Source organism: Lygodium microphyllum, chromosome 29 (genome assembly GCF_053477565.2).
Source record: "Lygodium microphyllum isolate KBCC chromosome 29, Lygodium_microphyllum_v1.1.10, whole genome shotgun sequence".
Taxonomy (NCBI): domain Eukaryota; kingdom Viridiplantae; phylum Streptophyta; class Polypodiopsida; order Schizaeales; family Lygodiaceae; genus Lygodium; species Lygodium microphyllum.
This window is the reverse complement of record NC_141163.1, coordinates 19,248,066-19,273,255: the sequence shown is the minus strand read 5'-3', so window position 1 is coordinate 19,273,255 and position 25,190 is coordinate 19,248,066. Positions and strand designations below refer to the sequence as shown.

General features: G+C 40.5%; 1 non-coding gene across 1 annotated transcript; it reads right to left on the bottom strand.

Moving 5' to 3' along the window:
• Positions 1 to 11,998: 11,998 nt before the first annotated feature.
• TRNAG-GCC (transfer RNA glycine (anticodon GCC)) lies at positions 11,999 to 12,069 on the bottom strand. The gene has a single exon. It is a non-coding gene; the product is annotated as a tRNA-Gly (tRNA).
• Positions 12,070 to 25,190: the final 13,121 nt, after the last annotated feature.

The following is a 25,190-nucleotide window of genomic DNA, read 5'->3' as shown; positions in this document are numbered from 1 at the left end:
CAAAATCGGATCATATAGCTTTGGGCTTGACACTTGATATTTGCCACCATGTAGGACATGCAGGGGACATAGTAGGTACTGGTGCATTCCATTTTGATGTAGACAAGAAACAAGCATATGTTGGTCACCTGGATAGTCTTATGAGAAATCTTACTAGGAGCACATGGGTTGATCTGAGAGGGATGCAATGTTAATTATGGCTATAGAGGTTTTTGGGAAACCAAAGAACACTCACAAAAATGTCAAACGATTTCCATGCAAGAAATGGTTTGATGATGAATGTAAGGTTGCACATAGAAAGCTGAAAATCCTCCCTAAGGGACAGGGACAAAGTGAGACAGAAAAACGATATAATTCTCTCACACATAAAAAGTGATGATGATATGTAGTGGCCAAAGAAAGTGAAGATGCTAGGGAGTTTGAGATGTCCAAGGCAAGCATGGAGAAAATTGCAAACCAAATGGTAAAATGTTATGGGGGATTTTAGAGATGGTGACATGCTATCGTATGTTACAGAACTTTACATGCATAAAGGGGTACAACCCATCAAATGTGATGTATATACGTAGCCATTTAGTACTCTATTCACTTTAGAAACATTGGAGGCATCCCTCAACAAGATGGCTAATGGAAAATCATGTGATACTTTGCAGTTGAATGCGGAGATGTTGAAATGGACAACAAAGGAGACAAGACTATTTATGTTGTATGTGATACATCATGCTTTTGCATATGGTTTTCCCCAAGAATGGTAAGAGAATTGGATACAACCGTTGTATAAGGGAGGAGATTGCAATTTGCTCACAAACTACCACACCATTATGGTTAGTTCAGCCATGGCAAAGCATTTCAACACTATCCTAGAAATGCAACTAAGTAAATGGGAAGAAAGTAATAACAAACAAGCTTAAGCAGGTTTTCGCCCTGGTCATAATACCATAGACCATTTGGTTACTTTACGTATGCTTATGGATGAGAGTTGGCTTGAGGGAGAAACCATGTATTGCTATTTTGTGGATTTTAAGAAGGTTTTTGACACCATACCAAGGGTTGGCTTATGGCAACAAATGCAATAATTAGGGGTCCCAATGATCTATGAATGGAAATTTACAGGATATATTAACGAGTGGTGTGCCGTCTCAAAGGTCGCAATGGGCTGTCACAAGTATTTGAGAGTAATATGGGAGTCAAACAAGGTTGCTCGCTCTCCCCTACATTATTTGGTTTATGCATTGATAAGCTAGAGGAAATACTTCTCACGACTATGAATGAAGAGAAATCCAAAAGCCTGCATATTGGTATGTTTGCCATCTTGCTCTTGCTTTATACAAATGATGTGGTCTTCTTTACATATATTGGGGAACGTATGCAGCAATTCATGGGGATTCTTGAATGATTTTGTCAAGATAGTGGTTTGATAGTGAATCTATCAGAAACAAAGCTAATGGTTGTGCATACCAAGCAATCAAAGACGCCACCAAAAGTACATTATGCGAGACAGTATATAGAGGTAGTATCTACTTTCAAATACGTGGGGATTGAGATACCTGCAGACCACATATGGCATACATGTGTGGAGCGGCAGGGAAAAGCAAGTATTATCACTTTGAAAACGATGGCAACTGTATAGATACTAAATGCTGGAAAATACGTTGTATGATATTTGATGCATATGTTCTACAAATGGTACTATATGGAGTGGAAATGTGTGTGTGTGTGTTGGGGGGGGGGGGGGGGGGAGCATCTCCTCATCTACATGGAATGACATTGAGAAGCTACAAAAAGCTTTTATTCATAGACATTTGGGCATCAAAAGCACCACACTATATGTACTTATCTTTTGGAAATTGGTCGTCGGCCAATTGAGGTACATGCTATGATCTGAGTACTGAGATATGCCACCCAACTACGTCAAGTGGATGACAATAGGCTCCCCAAATGGGCATGGGATGCTAGCACATGCCTATAGAAAACGTGGAAAAGTAAAGTGCTTTCAACAAGATGGGTGTTGGATATGCGAAAATGGTTTAAAGGGTGGTGAGTGGATAGATATCTAGATATGGCATTCAAAGATATATGCATGGACACATTTCAATCAGACCTCTTATGAGCATATCAAGCAAAACATCAAAGTAAGGGAGAAAATGGCAAACTTTCTTATTATAGAATGCATATCTATCCTTCATGTTGGGAATCCTACATGCAGGCAGAGTCACATATGCAACCATACATAGCCAACCCACTATCAGTGGTATTTAGATGGAGTATTGCATGACTTCAAACTCGATCACACTGATCGAGACAGGTGCATGGAGTGGACAACCAAGAGAGATGAGGTTATGCAAGTTGTGTGGACTACAAAGTGTAGAATCAAATGAGCACATAATTATGACATCCTAGCTAGCATATGCACACATACGAGTTGACTTTGATATCCCTTTACAAGGGCCACTTCACCAATTTCTGACCACTACTCCTATATCGAAGCTAGGGGCTCTCATCACCTGCATGTTATGATTTCGAGAGAACCACGCTATATAGATCGTTCTTTCACCATAGCTACCCTTTCCTACCATGGGGGAGGAGAATCATTGTATATCTAGAAAGGTCCCATGGGTCATAATTTTGCCTTTCGTAGACAATAATAAACTACTATATACTCTCAATGGAAAAAGCAAGAAAGAAAGAACAAGAAGTTAGTACACATATGAATAGCTTATTCTAATTAATCTCATTATTTAAATACACATTTTAGGGTAAGGGCTTCCCCATCCCCCTTGGACATCCAACCCTCTTTTGGGTCTTGTGATTGATCTCAAACTACTTACTTACAAGTGAGTTGTGTATATGTAGCCTTTGGTGCTTTTGCATTAGTACAACTTGCACGAGAGGGAGCCTAACTCTCGTTATAGTATTTCATACAATGACTTCTTCAAAAATATAGAAAATTTTGTCAAAAATATGTGGGCCTTTAGGGTCTTCTTCTTTTCCTTCATGTCCTTTGCCTTGATGTGATTAACATAATCTCTTTCAAAAATAAATAAAACATAAACCATCTTAAACTAAAGCATGTGAATATCCAAATGCTACAAATCCTCATTTCTTATACGATTGTTTTACATGTAAAATACTTTATCTATTTTGGAAGAATTAATCAACCTTATAACGAATTTGGTATAATTCCATCTCAAAATCATGAAATGGATATAAAGTTCCCAAGTTTTCTTGCATATAATAATTAATTCATTATACCATAAAGGGCATCTGGGGTAGATTATTGGACTTTTCTTTTCAAAACATTCATATTTTCCATGTGATGTTACTTATGTCATAGAAAATAGAACCAAATTGAGTAAGTTATGTAGATAATTAATTTTTTTTTTCCCATTTCTTGTTAGAAACCTCCCCACCAATAAATAGAAATAAATAAAAGTAACAAAAACACGTCTAGAAAATGCAAGTGCAAAGTAGTTGCTTCAAAACTGAAGTCATGTGAGGGGCTAAAATAACCCACATATTGAGGAATAAGACCTGAAGAAAATACAGTCATAGATGTGTTTGTCTCAAAAAATTAGTCATCTTAATTTGACAACATGTGTTAATCCAACACTAAGAGCACGCTAGGCTTAACCCACAAGAACAAGGAGAAAAGCACCTATGGTACAATAACTAATGCAAGAAGGCTAAAGAAACTAGGCGTAGAAAAAGAAATTCAAATTTAAATCTCATGTGAAAATAGAGGAGCTAAAAAGAGTTGGTGTTCTAGGAGAAGGCATGCTTAAAAAAGCTAAACTCAAAATAGAACACAAAAAATAAGAGAAAATGAGAAAAGTATGTCAGAATCTTTCTTTTTTCCCAACCTCCCCCTTCCCTCTCCTCCACTCCCCAAATATCTCTATAAACCTTCCCCTTTAGGCAAAAAATCATAAATTCTCTATCATGCAAGAGAGGATGAGCCCCCATATGTATGAGACACCAAGATCGTGATGATTCTAATTTACGTTTTTTGCTTTTTTTTGTATTTTAATCGTACATGTTAAATCTAGTTTTTTCTTTTTTTGTCTTTTAATCATACATGTTAAATCCATATTTTATTAATGTCATATGCATAATGGGGATATTACAATGCCCATGAATGAGCCTTTCATAATGGCCCTCCACCCTAGGCTCACTACTTCTAGTTGAGTGGGAGAGGGGCTAGCATGGTGGATTATGTGCTTGAACCCTTCTTATTGATATGAGACATAAGGAATACTTTTCCTTTCCCCACCCCATTGGTATCACAAAGACCATGTATACCTTACCTTCATGATTGTTGGATGCCTCCTATCACATCCAACCCCCTCCTAGGTACCTCACTCTCGTAGCTACATTTGTATCCTAGAGACATCATATGTCTTTATGGAGTAGAGGTATATCACCACATCATGAAGTTGGATTTGGATTCCCCCTTACATACCCTAACCACCCAACTTACCAACTCCTTCTACTTGTAGATAGAGATACCTTGACTCACCCTTGCTTACACCCAATTGATGCCATGTAATATATTATGCCTCAAAATAGTTTGTATGATGTGGATATTGTGAGACCAAGTCATGGTACACCTAGGAAGTAGCCTATGGTACCCACATACGAGGTACATGCTCTCTTTAGAGATTCATTTTCCTTTAAAAAAGATCATACCTCATGTACCTCTAATGTAGGAGATTTGTGTCAATTGTTATTGGGTCTTAGTCTAACATGAGGTCATTGGCCTCACATACCTACTAAAACTACTCTCTATAAAGTTGTAGGGATCATCTCTCTCATGGCATTCTTATGCACCCTTTTTATACTAGAAATACCATAGCAATCCCCTCTACCCTTATGCACAAAGCCCCCCTCCCCCCATGCCAATGAGGTATAATACCATAAGAGTTGACATTGATCTCCCCCATGCTAATAAGGGATAACACCATAAAAGTTGATATGGATAACAACTAGGTGGGTCTCTAGCACTCGTAATGTGTACTAGAAGTCATGGTTCTCACTCGCTTCTTTTGTATGGATGTAGGTACTAGGCTTCACCTTTTTTTGATAATACTAAATGGTTTATCAATGTATCCATCTTCCTATTAGTGTATTATAATGATAGCTCATTGTTATAAACCCTCGATAACGATCTCTCATAACACACACATACACACATAAACAATTATATTTATTTACCATTAGCAAGGCTCATGATGGGATTGGAAGGCTTTATGGGGGAAGATTATTGGACTATGATTGTTTCGTTATCAAGCACCTCTTCCATGCATGAGACATATTGGCACCAATCTTGGCACACGTGTTCAATTCTATGGTATGTGTGAGCTTCCTTGCTCAATGATTGAGAAGCACCATGGTGCCTATCTTGAAAAAAAAGGATCCTTGTGGAGTTGGCCATTATGTATGTATCCAAACCACAACATCGTATCTCTCTCTCTCTCTCTCTCTCCAATAAAAAGAACATCAAACATTATCAGCCCTCCAACTGATCGAGCTTGGCCAACTCTTCATGCGATCTCAATGAGACTAGTATTAAGATCAAACCCCTAGCATGGCCTCCAATATTGACTCAATGTGACCATCTCTTTCTACAAATCTCAGTTATAAGTATTGAGTGGGAGATTGCAAGATCGTAAGGATCTCGTGGTCACACCTCTTACATGCATGATAATCTTTTCTTTATGAAATGAGAGTAATGAGTGTGGGATAAAGTTCATAGCACTAATTGCATGGAATAAAAATGATATTGCACAATTTTATCCTATGAAATCTTGTGGGTATCGATGTTCTTGTATATGTATAAACATCTGGAAGACAAGAAAGGTCAAGTTGTGTGTGTGTCTATGTGTGTAGAGGAAGAGCAAGGACAAAAAAAGTGCCTAGGTAGTCAAAGCGAGATTATGGTAAGAGAGAGTGATATAAGTAGATAGTGTATGCACATGTACTTGAAAATCTAGTGAAGGATAACATTGTAGTATAATTGTGTTTGGGTAGAAAGAGACATGCTCATGTTTGTGTAAGAGTAAGATCCATGTAGAAGCAAGTTTCACTAAGCATGTAGTGTCTACATGGACTAGACTTGTGAAAAGGTCTCATAACTAGGAGCTGATAATCAAGCAAAACCATGGTGCTAATCTTGAAAATCATGATCCATGTGGAGTTGGCGATTATGTATGTATCTGGACCATAACAGCATGTGTTGGGTCTCATGTGCCACTTTGGACTCTTTAGAGATGTGCCTCTCTCTCTCTCTTGTCGAGATATTGGCAAACACACTCAGCTTAGTCTCTTTGTATAGAGTAATGTGGGCTCAAGATACAGAATCCCATATGCATAGTGGTGGAAAGTGCAGCCTAGTCTATTCCTATAAAGCATTGTAATTTCTCTCATTTTAAATGCAATGTTATAGTACTTTTGTACTTCCAGCAAAATTTTTGTATCATTTCAATCCACTACACAAGATTGTATTTGTGTGGTACACAAATCAGATGTTGTATGCATGCATAGTGAACTCTGGAAGGTCCCCAAGAACAAAGAACTCTACAAAAGCTTCATAAAGACAAAAAAAGATTTTGCACGACAAGAGACAACAAGACTAATTGGTGCAATCTCCCCCCATGCCTTGTGTGAGCGCCTCACAAGGCATGTATTTATAAATTTATTAATCTCCAAGCTAAAAAATAGCCCACTTTACAATTAGCATGCTTTTAGCTTTTGTGTTTGCTTTTGCCCAAATAAAAAGTAAAGTATTTGGGCGTCCCAAAAGTCAGGTTATGCCCAAATACAATGTCAAATAATGAAATATTTAAACCGAGTGTCTATGTATATACAAAATAATAAATATTTGTCAAGTGCTTTAATAAATAAGCGTGCCTAAATATTGATACCACGCTTTTAGTGATAAAGCACGTGCCCATCAAAATATAATAATTCTTCTAGGTAATTTGAATACACGCCATCGCCTGGTACTTCCCAATGCCACAATTGCCTACTCTACACATCAACTAAAGCATTCACAATTTTTAAAAAATAATAAGATAAAACCCACAAAAGCGAATACCTAGTAGTCTTTAGCTACAAAATAATTAAATAGGTTTAAACTCTGTCCTAACTTTAATTTAATGCGATTTCACTCTAAACTCATAAACATCCATTAATTTAAATATGTATTTTTGCAGAATCACATGTGGAATCACCCACATGCACATTAAATTAACGTGATGCTCGAAAAGGACAATCGTTCATGTCAACTTCTCACACAAGGAATCCACCTTGTGTACAAGCTCCGACAAATAAATATAGTTTTATAGAATCCACAAAAAACCTCACGGAATCCACCGTGGAATATGCCTCCTGGTATCATACCCCCAAGGTGATGGGATAGCAATTGTCCTCAATTGCTACTACCTCAATGTGGAGCGAGTAGTGAAGGGTAAGCACTTAGGTCACGGGTGTGCATCCATTGGGCCTCTTCAAGAGGATGATTTTTAAACTTAACCAAATATCTAGAATATCTATATCTAGTTCTAGTGGTCATAAAGTTAATGTCTAGAATAGTTTCACGTTCAAGGATTTCAGTTTCTTCTTCTAACAAATGAGGGTTTTCATAGACAAGGTGGATAGGTAATTGGCCTTTAAAAGGTCATAACAAACTGATAGGAAAAGTATTATGTATCTTCCAGTGTTGGGATAGTTCTAATTTAAATGCATTGTCATTGATATTGTGAATTATTTTGAACGGTCCATAAAATCTAGGTGCTAATTTAACAACAGGGTGTTTCTCAATACTTTGCAATCTTCTCTTTTCAATGCGTAACCAACTATAATCATCAACATTGAAACTCATGGCTTTTCTTTTCTTATTAGCTTGTTTAGTGTATGATTGCTGGGCTTTCGCAATCATATCTTTAACTTGAGTAAAAATAGTAGCATGCGTATTGGCAATATCATCAGCAGCTTTAACTTTGTTCGACAATGATGTAATAGGTGGAGGCAATCTATGTCCATAAATGATTTCAAAAGGTGTTTTACGTGTAGCTCTGTGTGGTGTATTATTGTATGCAAATTGAAGTAGATACAAGTGTGTATCCCATATTTGTGGTTTTGAAATTATGTATGCATGTAAGAGATCTAGAATTGTGCTATTAGTAGCTTTTGTTTGCCCATCGGTTTCAGGATGAAATGCAAATGAGAAATCAATTTTAGTACCTAAATTAGGAAACAAAGTAATCCAAAAATTGTTACAGAATTTAGAATCATGATCAGAAATAATAACTTTTGGTAAATCATGGTTAGTGAAAACAATCTTTAAAAACAATTATGCAGCTTGAGATGTAGTTAATGTTTTCTTGCATGGTAGAAAATATGCTTGTTTGCTAAACCGATCTCCTACAGTCCAAATTATATCATGATTAGCTTGTGTGTTAGGCAAACTAGTTATAAAATCCATTGAAATATATTTCCATACCAAACGTTCAGGAATTGGTAAAGGCATCAACAAAACATATTGCTTACCATGGTGTCGCTTGACTCTTTGACAAATTAAACACTAAAAAATAAAGTTAGAAATGTCAAGTTTCATTTGTGGTCAAAAAAAATCTTCAACCAATATTCTTAAAGTGAAAATAATATCTCTATGGCCTTGATATGGAGAACAATGAATTTCGTGCAATACAAATGATCTAAATGGAACAGTGACACACAACCTTTTCTCATAAAACATAAATCCATCATAATAAGACAAAGAATCAATTGAAATCCAATTATTAGCAACTAATTTATTCCAATCAGCTTGAAAACTAGGGTCATGATCATAGGTATCCTTCATAGAAATAAGGAAATCAAAAGATAGAACGAAAATATATAGATACTTGGTCTTCTACTCAATGCATCGACAACAACATTTTCTCTTATGGGTTGATATTGGATAAGTGGATGGAAACTTTGAATAAAAGCAACCCATTTAATATAATGGTCAGAAATTTGTGGCGTGGCTGACTAAGGAGATGTTTGATACTTTGTTGGTAAGTTTTGATCATAAATTCAGATCCCATTAGATAGTGTTTTCATTGACATAAGGATTGAACTAAAACTAACAATTCTTTATCATAGGTAGAATACTTCAATTCAAAGGGATTAAGTTTGCAACTAGAATTGTGAATCTTGGATGAGGACAACTCCTATTCTTGATCCGCTAGCGTCAATGACTACTAGGAAGAATGTCTATTAAAATCAGGCAATTGTAAAATAGGTACATGTGTTAAAGTATGTTTCAATAAATCAAAAGACTTTTGTTGGTTGTCAAACCAATGATACACAATGCCTTTCTTTAACAATTTTGTTAAAAGCAATGCAAGCAATTAAAAATTTCTCACAAATTTTCTATAAAAGCTAGCAAGACCTAAGAAAGAACGTAACATGCACAGTTTTAGGGATTGGCCAATTCAAAATTGCCTCTATCTTTTTAGGATCAATTTGAATACCATCAAAAGAAACAATATGATCTAAGTATTCAATTTGGGTTTGGAAAAATTCACTCTTGTCAGGGTTGGCATACAGATTCTCTTTCAACAATTTGAAAACCAAAGATAGATGTTCACAATGCTCATTCTGATTCTTATTGAAAACCAATACATTATCAAAGAAAACAATTATACAATTTTGATACTTTAAAAATATACTATTCATCATACGACTGAATGTAGTTGGTGCATTAGTTAAACCAAAAGGCATAACAAGAAATTCATAATGACCAAACTGAGTTCTAAATGCGTCAGTCTTGAAAATGTCAAGTGTATCCAATCGTACTTGATGATATCCAAATTTGAGATCTATCTTGCTAAAAATAGTGCCCCTTGTAGTTTATCCATGAGGTTATTTACCCTAGGGATCAGATATCTATTCTTAACAGTGATCTTGTTTAGGGCACGATAATCAATGCACATGCTATAGGTATTATTTTTCTTCTTAACTAATAGGACAGGTGCACCAAAAGGAGAATTATTAGGCCTAATGAGACCTCGATTCAACAATTCTTCAACTTGTGCTTGGATTTATTTCTATTCAATCTGATTGTGTCTATAAGATGCTTTACATGGTGGTTGAGAACTAGGGATTAAGTCAATTTTATGGTCTTCAGGATGTGTAGATGGTAAAACCATGTAGTAAATCAGCAGCAAAACAATCTTTAAATTGTGAAAGAAAATATATATATCTAGGATGCATCTGATTTTCCTTAGCTTCAATTTCATTCACTCATACTAAGTATAATTTGCTACATTTTCTCAATGCACGTTTAGTATATGTGTAACTAAGTAGGGAAAATTTATCAAAGGTATGTGTTCCATGTAATGTGATTTTTTTTTCGTTAAGATAAATTTTCATGGAATGTGTGGAATAATCTATGTCAGGATTATATTTGTAATGCCAAGGCATTCCTAAAATAATATCACTAGCTTGTAAAGGCACAACCAAGAAATTTATGCGCTCGATATAATCACTAATTTTAATTTGTAATTCACGAACTTCTTGTGTACCATTGTATCTAGTGCCTAAGAATGCAACCTTTATGCAATAATGAGTTGAAACAGTAGGTAAATTCAAAATTTTTACCAACTTTGCAAAAATAAAATCATGTGTGCTTCCATCATCATGCAAAATCATTTTTTCTTGACCATACACAAAATATTTCATCGTTAATAATAATTGAGGATTTGGCATACCTAGTAAAGTATTTGAAGCATCATCAATATCATCATCATCTTTAGTGAAGTCTGGCATATCTTCATGGTCTTCGTCTTTAGTCACTGATTGATTTGAATAGCTTGCTTCTTGGATTGATAGTTCACTACTAAGTGTCTAGGTTGTTGACACTTGTAGCAAACTATAGGCTTTGCTTTTGAAACATTATTAGTAATGACTGAAAATTTGGGTATGGTGAGATTTGGCTGGAGAGAAGGCTTAGGGTTGAGTTTGTGTTTGATGGTAAAGCAAGGAGTTGAGTCCAAGGTTTATGGAAAGAAGAAGGAACAAAGTGATTTTGATTGAATCTTCAAAAGTTAGAATTGAATTGCTTTATACCAAAGTTACCATTAGTCGAAAATTGTTGTGATCGCTTTTCTCATCCATGAATTTTATCTTCAACATCACGTGCTAAAGAAATCGCGTCCTCCAAAGTCTTTGGCTTGAACATATTCACTTTCGTATAGAAGTGACCAAGCAAACTGGACATATACTTGCGCTTGCGAATCACCTCAAGAACATCTTCAAGCATTCGAAGTTAAAGTAAGGCACTCTAGAAACACTCTGTGTATTGCAGTATGAATTCATGATCTCTTTGTTGCAAAAGATCCCATTGTTTGATAGCTCTCCAATTGATCGAACGTGACCAACTCTTCTTGCAATTTCATATGAGACTAGTATTGAGATCAAACCTAATTTCATATGAGACTAGTATTGAGATCAAACCTCGAGCATCGCCTCCAAAATTGACTGAACGTGATCAGCTCTTCCTACAAATCTGAATGGTATGGAAGATCGTTGGATCGTGAGGGTCTCGTGGTCCCGGGAGGGGGGGGACACCCTCTTCCATGCACGATAATCTTTTCTTTATGAAATGAGAGTAATGAGTGTGGGGTAAAATTCAAAGCACAATTGCATGGACTAAGAATGATATTGCTCACTTTTATCCTACGAAATCTTGTGGGTAGCGATGTCCTTGTATGTGTATGTATAAACATATAAAAAGTTGACGCTGTGCCAACCCTGTTTGTTAGTTACACGAGCGAAGCGCCTCTTCTCATTCAAGAAAAGCTCGTCCATCCAAGAGCGAAGCGCGAATTTCCCACTGGAAATACGAATGCTGCTGCACAAAAGAGGAGCGCGAAGCATACAGAAAATGCAGGGCAGCAGGGCTGGCGCGGACTTCCGAGGAGACAGCAAAAGCGCCGTTCTGCACATGGCACTGTGCACTGGCCGGGAATCGAACCCGGGTCTGTACCGTGGCAGGGTACTATTCTACCACTAGACCACCAGTGCTGGATGGGAGCGAGGCGCTGGCGTGTAGTAGGGGTGAAAAGAAAAACCGGTTTACTTCGTCGCGGCAGCAATGAGAGAGAGAGAGAGAGAGAGAGGTGATTGAGACACGAGGTGGACGCGGGCATACACAGCCATGCGGTGCGCGACTACAGAAAAGGGTGGGTCTCAGCTGAAACGGGATAGATCCCTCAATGGAACGAAGTGAAGAAACGTAAGTAATAAATAGGCACTACCACGGGTGACGGGACACTGCGGGACACTTTGAATTGCGCGTGTCAATAGAGTGTAATGACCCTTCAAGACCTTTAAAGACCCACGCTATGACGCAATCGGGTGGCTCTTCACTCTTGCTACGTCAAGCAGGCACACCACCAACCTTTAAAGTAAGTAGTAGAGGCTTAGAATAGCTACAGGGCCACGCTTTCTTGCGAGAGGCTTACAATAGCTCGAGGGCCACGCTTTCTTGTTCCAACTCCAAGATATTTTGCTCTTTTCTCCACCGTGCATGGTTAGTCGATGCCTCTGCTCCCCACAAGACTCCCCACTGCACGCTACACGCTTTTTCCTTATTTTCAATTCTAAAGGAAAATAAAAAATACAAAGGGAGCTAGGAAAAAAGAGATAATGTTGTGGATGTAGATGCAGTGATTGATAATCGTAGCCCCACAACAAGACCTTCGGCTCACTTATTAATGTATTTTGCAATCTCCTCACAAGTAGCCACCATAACCACTAGGGGAGTTGGAGGCCATACGGCGCCATAGGCAATGACAAACAGAGCAAGTGCACGATCAAGATCTTATGAGGGTGCCATGAGAGAACACTGCCATGATAGAGAAGGATTCCCCAATGCACCTGCATGTTGCTATTGAGTTACAGTTGCCTTTAAATGGGCCTTGGATAATTTGATTAGAGATAGGCGGGATTCCCCCAAAGTCCAATGCACAATCACATGGCACCTCCCCTAATTAGGGGGATGCAACCCTTGTTTCTCCTCCATGCCTCAGCGGTTGCATACATTCCTGTCAAGCTAACTCTTCCAAGTTTACATCAATGCTTGTAGCACTTGTTTAGCACTTCAACCACACTTGGGCTTGTTGCTTGCTTTGCTCCCCTTTTTATTCTTCATGTCCTGGTGCTTTTATATTTGCCTTTGGCCCTGAACTTTGTCTTATGATTTTGCTCCTATCTCTCCTTGTTGCTTTGGCTCCTCTCTGGCTTAACTTCCAGCCTTCAAGCCTTCTCTTGTTCTAGACTCAATGTTGGTCTTCTTTTATTTTGTGTTGATCTTCATGTTCTTCTTTGGGGACTTCATATAGCCATTCATTTTACTTGGGATTGAGCTCACATTTGTACTCAAAAAGTAGACATCACACATTCTTTTCACTTGGCACAATATATTTGGAAGCATGAGACTTACATAGATTTTGGGAGAGAAGTAAACTTGGCTCAATGGCTTCATGAGATGCATGAAATCTCAGGCACTACATTGGTCTATGGCTTTGATATTTTCAACATAGAAGTCTCCACCAAGGTATGACTGGTTACCTGCCCTCTTGAAAGATCCCATTGGCATTGCTATTACAAGCTCATAATTTAGCATAATACTAGCGACCAAACAAAAGCCACGATAGCATCATTGTTCGATGGTGGGACTTTGGATAGACATTATTGGATAAACCCTTAATTTGGAAACCAATACAAATTTTAGCTCTACATAATACTAATGACCAAATGGAAGCCATAATACCATCAGTGTTGAGCATTCACCAATGGTGGGACTTTGGATAGCCTTACTATTTCAAGAACTTGCTTCTATTATTGTGGAATATGGCTATCTCTCACATATTTAACTTGTACTCTAGCTCCAATCCATATGTCTCCCTCTCTCTTTCTATCCCAAGAAAGCAATAAGACAAACAGAACTCAAATTCACAGTTAGCTCATCAATATTCGCCCTTTTCTTTAGTAGTCTGACCCTAAGGAAATATTCATGGCCACAGGATTCATATGTGCTTCTCTTATATGACATGCTCTCAATTTGCTACCATTCCACTCCTCCCATGACTTTAAGAAGAAGAAAAAGAGGAATAGAGAAGAAGAAGCTTCACTCTTTTGGTCCCTTACTGTCTACCTTACTCTCTCACTCTCTCAAATGGCAAATGGAGGCTTCAAGAGCATTACATGGTATGCTAAAAGAAAAGAAGAAGAGCTGAAGAAGGGAAGTAAGAGAAGCTTTACTATCTTAATCCCTCACTCTTGAAGCTTGTATTAGTCCCTCACTCTCACTCACTCTTGACACTTTCTTATTGTCTCTCTTAGTCACTCACTCTCATGCTGCTTTACTATCACTCACTATCAAGCAATAGCTTATGGCCAAAGTAAGAAGTGGAAGAGAGTTGAGATGTCAACCTCAAAATGAGCTAGTATTCACATACTTGGAGGATTGTTTCTACAATTACATCATTAGTGTGGTTGGTACTTCCATGAGCACATGCTTCTAGTGATATTTTACAATTGAACGTTAAGGGCATCACGCCCTCAACAGAGAAACACCGAATCAACTCTCATACGGAGAGAGAGAGAGAGAGGACTCGTAACTGCCTTTTTTTTCATTCATTGAGCAACATTATATTTATAGTTGGCACACGACTTTAGATATCCAACCACTAGACTATCATCAAGCCCCTTGAGATCCTACCATTAAGGTTAAAGGGCCATATTAATGACCATGCAAAGCAAGGTTAACACATGGCACACCCGAGGGACCAATTTTTTACAATTAAGGATCCACTTACACCCTTGATTGAAGTCAAATGCCTTAGCACATGCATATGATTACAAAGATTTGAGAATGAAACATGTCAGAAAAACATAATGATTTCATTTGGCATTGGTTCACTAAAAAACTCCTCCATTAGCTTGCTCAAGATTGTGCTTCTTGCAAGCTCCATGTCTCTAGGTGGTACATCTGGTCTTCCTTTTGCCAGGAAGTCCCCTTTGGATCACGTCATCCTTGCCAAGAGTCTATCCTCTTGAATCACCCTCCAAAAAAACCCCTTGATGTAGATGGCTTGAGAGACTCCATCTTCATCAACTTCTTTCATTAAATTTGTATGCGCAACTCCATTTGATAGATGCCCTTTTGCACATGAACGTCCTCTTGAATCACTGAAATAACAATAGCCACACTTAACACTACAAGATATAGGCCTTATACCAACGTTTAGTATTGGCGTCGGTATCAGCGTCGCATTTGCGATGCTGATACGGACGCTGATAGTGACGGTTTGCGACATATATAACGATGCCAATAACGATGCGAGCAGTAAAATTTGTGACGCTAATATCGACGGTAACAGGAAAAAAAAAATTGTAGCAGGGCAGCTTTATGAGAGCCATACAAAATAGTTTCTGCACTATTGTGTACAATGTGCTTGCAAACAAAAACAATGTATACTAAAATCATAAAACTGATACATGAAATAAATACATGATCGTATAATAAGCAATTGGTACAATCATGACAGGATATCACTAATACATAGAAAATGTCTACATAGATCAAGCAACTCAAAAATAAAGGTGTGTGAGCTCCAAGGATCCAAGGGCAAGCTATAAATCCTCGTCCCCCGAAAGCTCGTCCCGCCGCAAAGGAGCATCGAACGGACTCTGCAGAAAAAGAAACAACACACCAGTCCACCATACAATAATGCATTCAAATATCTCATGGTAACTACGGACAAGAAAGATGAGTGACTTACAAGGCCGCCGTGTCTATACAATCGGTCGGTCAATGCAATGAGACCATGCCTCTCTGCATATCGAGCCTCAAGGCCGGTCGGATCGCGATTTGTAATGGAGTACTCCAAAGAAAACAAAATGCTAACTATTAGAAACATGATTGTCAGTACAAAGAATATTTCAAAAAAATAAACAAGAAAAACAAAAGAAAAATTTACAAAGTCCTCCAAATATGTTCTGTGGCCGACACTCCCAAGATGATGGACCAGTCTGGCCTCGAGTCGTGCCCTCACCACCTCGCACTGCTGACTCCAACGTCTTGGAGAATCTGTAGCCTCCTCCCTCAGTCGGCGCCAGTCGTCTGTATCTAACCACTTGGGCTTTGCAGCCCCACTCTTGATTGCCTTGCGTGCGTCGGATCGTCTATGTGACATGTATGCACGCATGCAATCCATCATCCAGCCCATAGAGAATCTATCTACTGAGGCTGGCATCGGAAACTCCTCGTGCAAGGATGCTACTATGTAGTCCTTGCTCCCCTCCGGTATGTTCTTCCAATGATCCAAGACGTTATGCCGAAAAACTTGTTGGCACAACTCTCCCATGCGAGCCATCACCCTCCTCCCCTCATCATTCATGATGATGGCTCCTAACCTACTATCGACTAGAAATCCATAACCCCCTGGAGTCTGCCTAAGATGGGTCCTCTCCTATCTGCGTCCACGCTCCTGGGCATATCCAGGAGACCCCTGTGCATCCAATGTATCGATCGGGGTAATATATCTCGGAGTCACACCTGCATCCCTTGTCGACTGCAGGCTCACTGCCTCTATATCTCTACAATATCCCCCTGGTCCCAATGCACTCCCTCCCTCTGGCCCAAGTCGTGTCGAGCTCGTCTGCTCGAAGCCGAAGCATCCAATCGCACTGAAGCAGATCTAACAGAGCGCCCTGACGATGACTGAGACAGCTCCTGGTCTGCCATCTCTCTTAATCTCGCGATCTGGTCTGGAGACATGCGTGCGAAGATGTCCTATAACTCCTCATCGCTCATCCCTCGACTCATCCTGAAAATGTCACCTGTACAGACAAAAAATGATGTTAGAATAATCAATTTAAATCATAAAAAGCACACTAATATAAATCATTTAAAGAAAATATCACTTAAAATGCATAACTTATGTACCCTTATAAGCAATTGGTCAACGAATTGTGTAAGTGGATGCTCCAAGTATGAAGTATCCTATGGTCCCATGTTAATCTCTTGACATAACTCCGCATACATTGGAAGGTCGATAGACATGTCACCACAAAAGAATGAGTCCACCTCGTTCTCAAAGAATTCTTGGACTCTTATATTTCCATCATTGTTAGCCGATGCTGGCTCCAAGCTTTCAACGGCCTCCACCCCTTACAATATCGACCCCTCTGTTTGCATATTATCTTCATCTATACTCGGAACATCGCTTTGATCATATACTCTCGCACTTCAGGGAGTTGAAGGTATAACATACCACCATCGAGGTTGTCGGGGGTTTGGATAGAAGATTACCTGTTTACAAACACGTACAAGAGAGTTCAAACCATTGTGACATAAACCATGTCGTAATACAATTAGCAAGCAAATGAGTCCATGCACCTGTTCACAATGGGCCGACAACACAAAGGTGTCACGCAAATCCGTCCATTTTTTTTCGGAATCTATTTGGAGAAATCCAGATGGACCTCTTCGAACTGTTTCTCCAGCTCCCCCAAGTACCACTTTGAATCACTGTACATCGAATAGTATCATGGAGAAGCTATGGTAATCCACCGTAACAATACTTTGCAAGTTCCCAAAATACTCCATCTCATCCACAACCGTGTTTGGATCCGTTGCTCGTCGTCGGCTCTCTTGCTCGAACCTTGCCATGATACCAAAGTCCATTGTGGAGTGCATTTTGTCAATACGCTCCACGCGAAAATGCCGTCCGCGCGACCACATTGTACTATATATTTTGTACTGTACATTGAAACACTCAAATTAGTTGTCGCATATAAAATATAGATACAACAAATCCTAAACATGTCATCACCTTTGGACTACATCCCCTCGAGAATTTCCACTCCTCCATTGAGACCTCTGTCCCTTCGTGAGACGCTACGGTCAAAGCTCTATGCAACCATCGCGTTGACATAAACCGCGGCATCTCCTCCATGCCTTCAGGATATCGAATTGGTCAATGACGCGTACTACGTCAGAATTCAGCTTGCGCTTCCTCTCGATCTTGCCTAGCGATCTGGTACTTGGTGAGCCACGTCTCCATAGAGGCATGGTGCAACATATAAAAGCGATTCACCTTCTCTTCCATTGAGGCATCCATTCTTTTTTCTACCCTATTTCCAACCACCACATCTCCAGTCAGTTTATCATCATCCTTCAGCCGACCACAGCATTTTATTGTCTGGTTCCACCGTTGGTAGCCATTGTGAAATATGCACTAGCACCTCAAACACCAACCAACCTTCGGCCATGCTGCCATCTGGCCGTGCTCGTTGTCGCACAAAGCCTTTCGAGGTTTTCATGAAGCGCTCTAAGAAAAACATCCATCGCGTATGGACAGGTCCAGCAATCTCCACTTCATCCACAAGATGCACAAGAAGGTGGATTTGTATCGTGAGTATGCTGGTGGGCAGGTATTTCTTAAAGAGACAGACCGTCTCCACTGCTCCCCGTCTCGCAGATTCAATATCCTGTAAATGGCCCCGCTTATTTCTGGAGTAAGACATCCTGCGATCGCGATCGGTAGTACAAACTGCCACAAATGAGAAAGCATTATGAATAATGGCTACATTCCAAATAGCAAAATGCCCACGCTAATTACAATCCATTCATAGTACAAACTTGACATATCTTATGCCAGTCATGGGATTTTAGCCTTGATAATTAGTCGTCTTTAGAAAATACGAACGTGAGAGAATGCATCATACCCGTTGGAGTGCGGATAGACTTGATTACTTGCTTCACAATGTGCTCTTCTTTAGTGGACAAAACTCAAGGAGCATGAGGAAGCTGCACGCGACCATCAGCACTCGACTGCGGCCAAAGCGCCTCCATCTTACCTACCTTCTTCGAATCCATTCGTGCCCCTATAGTGTCTTTCTTTCCTGTGATGTGGTCCCATAACAAGTTGCCCACATTCTTGAAAATATGCATGGGATCCAACAAGTGGTTGAATTGTAAGTGGGTCCAATATGGCAACTCGTAGAAAACTGAGAACCGACGCATTTCATTTGGATGTGATTCCGCATGGACCATTTTCAGCTCGTACCAGCTTGCGGCATTCATACGTGTTGGAGGTCGTCCAAGGAAACCTTCCCTGAGTTCATGATCCTCCGGCAAGAAGTGCCCTTGATATATCATCTTCTTCATGGTTCGTGACCTTCGGGAGTCTAACTGTTGCCCGCACAATGGACATGCATGATAACCTGAGGTAACCAGACCTGTTCCAACACCACGACCCAGTGAATACTTGCTTGAACGAGATAAAATATAGATATTACCAGTGAGAATGGAGGCCTGCTCACCTGAGCACTCTCCCAATCCCGGAAAGTCATGCATCGTCCACATGAGAATGGCTCGAATATTGGCTGACCGCCGACCATCGCGCCTGCTCATATCTTGCATGGTGACCCCCTCCTCCCACAAAATCTTAAGCTCATCAACTAATGGACAAAGATACACGTCCATATTTTTTACTTTGTAGCGACCGGGGACGAGCAAGCTAAGGATTAGATGTCCTTTCTTCGTAGAAAGCCATGGAGGGATATTGTAGTTAACAAGGACTATAGGCCACACACTGTAAGAAGTTGAGCGCAGAACGAATGGGTTCATGCCATCCATTGCAAGACCGAGCCGAAGATTCCTTGGCTCTCGGGCAAAGCCTGGGAAGGTAGAGTCAATGTGGCTCCATGCGCGCGAATCTGCTGATATTCGTTGATATTCTCCCTCCCTCGCCCTCACCCTCTCTTTCTCTCTTTCCCTATTAGGTTTAATGATATTTCTCTTTTTCTCTCTCCTCTCCCTCTCATTCCTCTCCCTCCCTCTCTCTTTTTCTTTCTCCTCTCTCTCTCATTCCTCTCCCTCCCTTGCCCTCTCTCATTCCTTTTTCTCTCTCCTCTCCCTCTCTCATTTCCTCTCTCTCCCTCGCTCTTACCCTCTCTTTCTCTCTTTCCCTATTAGGTTTAATGGTTTCTCTCTCTCTCTCTCTCTCTCTCTCTCTCTCTCTCTCTCTCTCGTTTTTTCTCTCTCCTCTCCCTCTCTCATTTCGTTTTCTCTCTTCCTCTCCCTCTCTCATTTCCTCTCCCTCCCTCACCCTCACCCTCTCTTTCTATCTCTCTTTCCCTATTAGGTTTAATGATTTTTCTCTCTTTTTCTCTCTCCTCTCTCTCTCTCTTATTTTTTTCTCTCTCCTCTCCCTCTCTCATTTGCCTTTCTCTCTTTCTCTCTCCTCTCTCATTTTCTGTCCCTTCCTCACCCTGACCTTCTCTTTTTCTCTTTCTCTATTATTTTTAATAATTTTTCTCTTTTTCTCTCTCCTCTCCCTCTCTCATTTTTTTCTCTCTCCTCTCCCTGTCTCATTTCCCTTTCTTTCTTTCTCTCCCTCTCTCATTTCCTCTCCCTCCCTTACCCTGACTCTCTCTTTCTCTATTTTTCCATTAGGTTTAATGATCTTTCTCTCTTTTTCTCTCTCCTCTCTCTCTCTCATTTCTTTTTATCTCTCCTCTCCCTCTCTTATTTCCTTTTCTCTCTCCCTCTCCCTCTCTCATTTCCTTTTCTCTCTTCCTCTCCCTCTCTCATTTCCTCTCCCTCCCTCGCCCTCACCCTCACCCACACCCTCTCTTTCTCTATTTGCCTATTATGTTTAATATCTTATCTCTTTTTCTCTCTCCTCTCATTCTCTCTTTTTTTCTCTCTCCTCTCCCTCTCTCATTTCCTTTTTCTCTCTTCCTCTCTTCCTCTCATTTCTTCTCCCTCCCTCTCCCTCTCTCATTGTTAGATATAATCAATGCCCCACCCTCATTAGGTGCTACCAATGATCCATGGTGCTCAAAGTTGTAAGGCCCCCATTATGAGGAGAAGCCATATGTGAGCCCGGACATTGGTTGAGTCCTGACTTGTATGTCAGATGAGGTCTATGTGACCGGATGGCAAAAAGGTGACTGTTGTGGGTCTAATCTTTGGGTTAGACAGAGTAGTTAAGCTGGTAGCAAATCGAGGCACATTGCATCGAGTTGCGGGGTAAGAGAGTTATCAGGGGCCCTAGCCAATGGTAAAGGGAATAGAATATTCCCTAGCCAACTAGTGGAGGTGCACGTGGAAGGTCAATAGACACATGGGCACATGGAAGGTCAACAGACACATGTGCATATGAAAGGTCAACAGACACATGTGCATATGGAAGGTCAACTGACACATGGGCACATGGAAGGTCAACAGACACAAGTGCATACGGAAGGTCATCCATCATGACCCCCTTCACAAGCTATAAAAAGCTAAACCCCTTCATAGCTATCTATCACTCATCTTTTACCCAGTCAGAGTTGTTGTTCCAGCTAGCCTTAAGCTCTTCACCTATCTTCTGTCTAGATCGCCATCTAAGCTTCACACTGTGGAAGCGCACGGGTGGACAGAGCCATCTTTGTATCAGTTGTTTGGAGTTAAAGAATTTACTGATTCTCCTCTTATCTGTTGTGTACTCTCTCTATCTCTTTCTCAGATTCTGTTCGCTGCGCCGTGTAATATTTTACATGGTATTAGAGCCCAGGGGGCTCTAAAGATCGGAGAGCGTGCAAGAGGCAAAGGCTTCAACAGCAAAGAGAAACTATGTCGACTTCCGGAAGCGGTGCAGGAGGTGCGAAGGCAAGTTAGATGGTACAAACTACACCTTATGGAAGTTCAAAATTACAACTATCCTTGATTCTTATGAGCTTCTGGAGACTGTGCTGGGGACTGATGCAGAACCACAGCCTACCCCCGACCCATCAAAGCCTAGTGTGATGATTCCTCCGAATGGAGATCTTCTGCGAGCTTGGAAACGAAGGAATGCAGATGCATTGTGCGCCTTAGTTACAAGCTGTTCTGACAGTGTTTTGACTTTGATTCAGCATACAACCAAAGCGTAAGAGGCTTGGAATGTACTAAGGAGTCAGTATGAAACATGAAACCAAACAAGGATTCAAAACTTGGAGAATCAACTAGCAGCGGAGAAGTTTACTGAAGGAGAGACAGTTGAAGCATTCATCACTCGGATTAAGAATCTGCATGACCAGATGGCTGGCACTGGGATACAAAAGACTAGCGAAGAGCTAGCTCGGAGGTGTCTTCGAATTTGTCCACAAAAGTTTGATGGACTAGTAACTGCCCTTAATACTCAGGTGAGACCTCAAGCTTTGACTTTTGAGGAGTTTTGTGCATTATTAATGGAGGAGGAGTTGAGGCTGAAAGCCCGAGAAGGAAGCAACAATGGAGATGTTGCATTCTCTGCCAATGCAAAAGGCAAAGGTGTTTCCTCCACCAAAAATGATGGTGACAAAAAGAAGAAGGGCGGCAAGAAGAAGTTTCAAGGAGTGTGCTTCTACTGCAAGAAGAAAGGACATGCAATTGCAGATTGTCGTGTCAAGAAGGCAGATGAAAAGAATGGTACCCTTAAAAGTAAAGGAAAAGAGACAGCCAATACGGCTGAAGCGGAGTTGGAATTATTCATGGCGACCAGTGAGGAAGTGTGCTCCTCGGCGCAAGAAGAATCTGCCACTGACTCATGGGTGTTGGATAGTGGGGCCTCCCGTCACATGACCAACAAGAAAGGTCTATACAGTTCTATGCAGACTCTACAAGAATCCATCACTGTGACGGTTGGAAATGATGCTAAATGCCCTGCTGCGGGCACAGGTACTATTTCTTTTGTTGCTGCAAATGGTGAAGTCAAGAAGCTTTCAAATGTATTGTATGTTCCCGAAATCAGGAGAAATCTCTTATCAGTTTGCTACCATAACTGATCTTGGTCATGAAGTGAGGTTCAAGAAGACAGGTGCAGAAATTATTGATAGTGCTGGCACAATTGTTGGCAAAGGAGAAAGAAGGAACAACCTGTATGAGCTAAGTGCTCTTACAGCCACCGCTGGAGTGGGCACAAGTAAGCTTTGGCATGAAAGGTTTGGACACATCGGATTTGCAGTATTGAAGGAGACGCAAAAGCAAGGTATGGTTGCTCACCTACCTACAATAACTGAATTGAAGGAACCATGTGAAGCTTGTATGATGGGCAAGCAACACAGAAAGGCATTTCCACAAGAAAGTAAGAATAGAGCATAGCCTCCTCTAGAGTTGGTGCATGCTGACTTGTGTGGTAAGATGCCTACACAGGCCTTGGGGGGATCTTCTTATTTTATATTGATTGTCGACGACTACAATAGGAAGATGTGGGTGTACTTCCTTCGTGATAAGGCTCAAGCTTTTGGTAAGTTTAAAGAATGGCTAATACTTGTTAAGAATGAAACAGGGAAAAGTGTGAAGAAATTTAGAACAGATGGTGGTGGTGAGTTCAACTCAAAGGAGTTTGAAAGCTTTTGCAAGAGCAAAGGGATCAAGCGTCAATTGACGACGCCTCACACACCTCAGCAGAACGGTGTTGTGGAACGCAAGAATCGCACCATTGTGGAGATGGCAAGATGCATGCTAAAGGGCAAGGGATTGCCTAACCATTTTTGGGCTGAAGCTGTTAATACTGCAGTCTACATTCTAAATCGGAGCTATACAAAGGCTCTCAAGGGAAAAACACCTCATGAGGCTTACACTGGTAAGAAACCATCTGTCTCACATTTCAGAATTTTTGGATGTGAATGTTATGCACATGTTCCAGATGAGAAGAGAAACAAGTTACAACCAAAAAGAAAAAAATGTATCTTCTTGGGTTATAGTGATGAGCAGAAGGCTTACAAATTATATGACCAAGAGGCAAAGAAGATCATCGCGAGCCGTGATGTGGTTTTCAAGGAGGAGCCGCATACAGTGGAGGAGGAGAAGGCAAGTTCTTCCACTTTGTCATCAAGCGAAGAAGTAGTCCACTATGAACATGTCTCGAGAGCTATCCCTATCCTTAAGGAGGAGGAAGCATCATCTTCAGATGATGAGGAAAAAGTTCACCAACCTGACATCACCCCACCGGAAAAGCCATTGCCGCGCTGGGTGAAGCAGTTCTATGACCACAATAATCCTATGCTTGCATCTGTTGAGGAGAAGGCAGACGGACCAAGGAGGTCTCAGAGAATAGAGGAGCAATGGAGGGCTTTTGCTCACATAGTCAATATGGCCTTGATGGTTGAGATTATGAGAGAAGTAAAGGAGCCAACTGATTTAGAAGAAGCACTTGCAGATCCATCATGGAAGGTTGCTATGCAGGTGGAGTATAACAACATAATGAAGAATGACACTTGGGAGCTAGTGGGTCGACCAGCAAAGTGGAAGGTTATTGGCACCAAGTGGATCTGGAAGGTAAAGTACAAGGCTGATGGTACCTTAGAAAAGTACAAAGCTAGACTGGTTGCCCAAGGATTTTCACAAGTTGAAGGGTTTGATTTTCAAGAGTCATTTGCCCCAACTGCCAGAATGACCACTATTCGCACGGTACTTGCAGTGGCTACCCACAAGAAGTGGCCAGTGTACCAAATGGATGTTAAGTCAGCGTTCTTAAATGGTGACCTCAAGGAGAAGGTGTACGTGGCTCAGCCACCAGGATTTGAGGCCCCCATTCTGAGAACAAAGTGTGTAAACTGAAGAAGGCATTGTATGGGTTGAAACAAGCCCCCAGAGCATGGTACCAGCGGATAGATAGGTTCTTTTTAAACCTAAACTTCAAAAGATGTGCCTCAGATGCTAACTTGTATGTTTATAGGGATGGTAAAAAGTCTGTAGTGATTGTCCTATATGTGGACGACCTTCTTATTACAGGTGACTATGAAGATATGATCAACCAAACTCGAAAGGCTTTGAGTTCTGAGTTTGAAATGACAGACTTGGGCTTGCTGCACTATTGTTTGGGGATTGAAGTCTGGCAAGAGCCAGGAAAGATCTTCATCTCTCAGAAGAAGTATGCATGGGAGATCTTGAAGGCATTTGGCATGACCGAGTGCAAGGAGATAGCTACACCTATGGAGGTGAATGCAAAGTTATCCGTCGAGGATACATCAGCACTAGCAGACATTGGGAGGTATAGGAGGTTGGTCAGCAGTCTGATCTACTTGTGTAACACCAGACCAGATATCAGTTTTGCTGTTGGTGTTTTGAGCAGGTTCTGAAACAAACCTCATGAGAGTCATTGGAAGGCTGGGATGCGGGT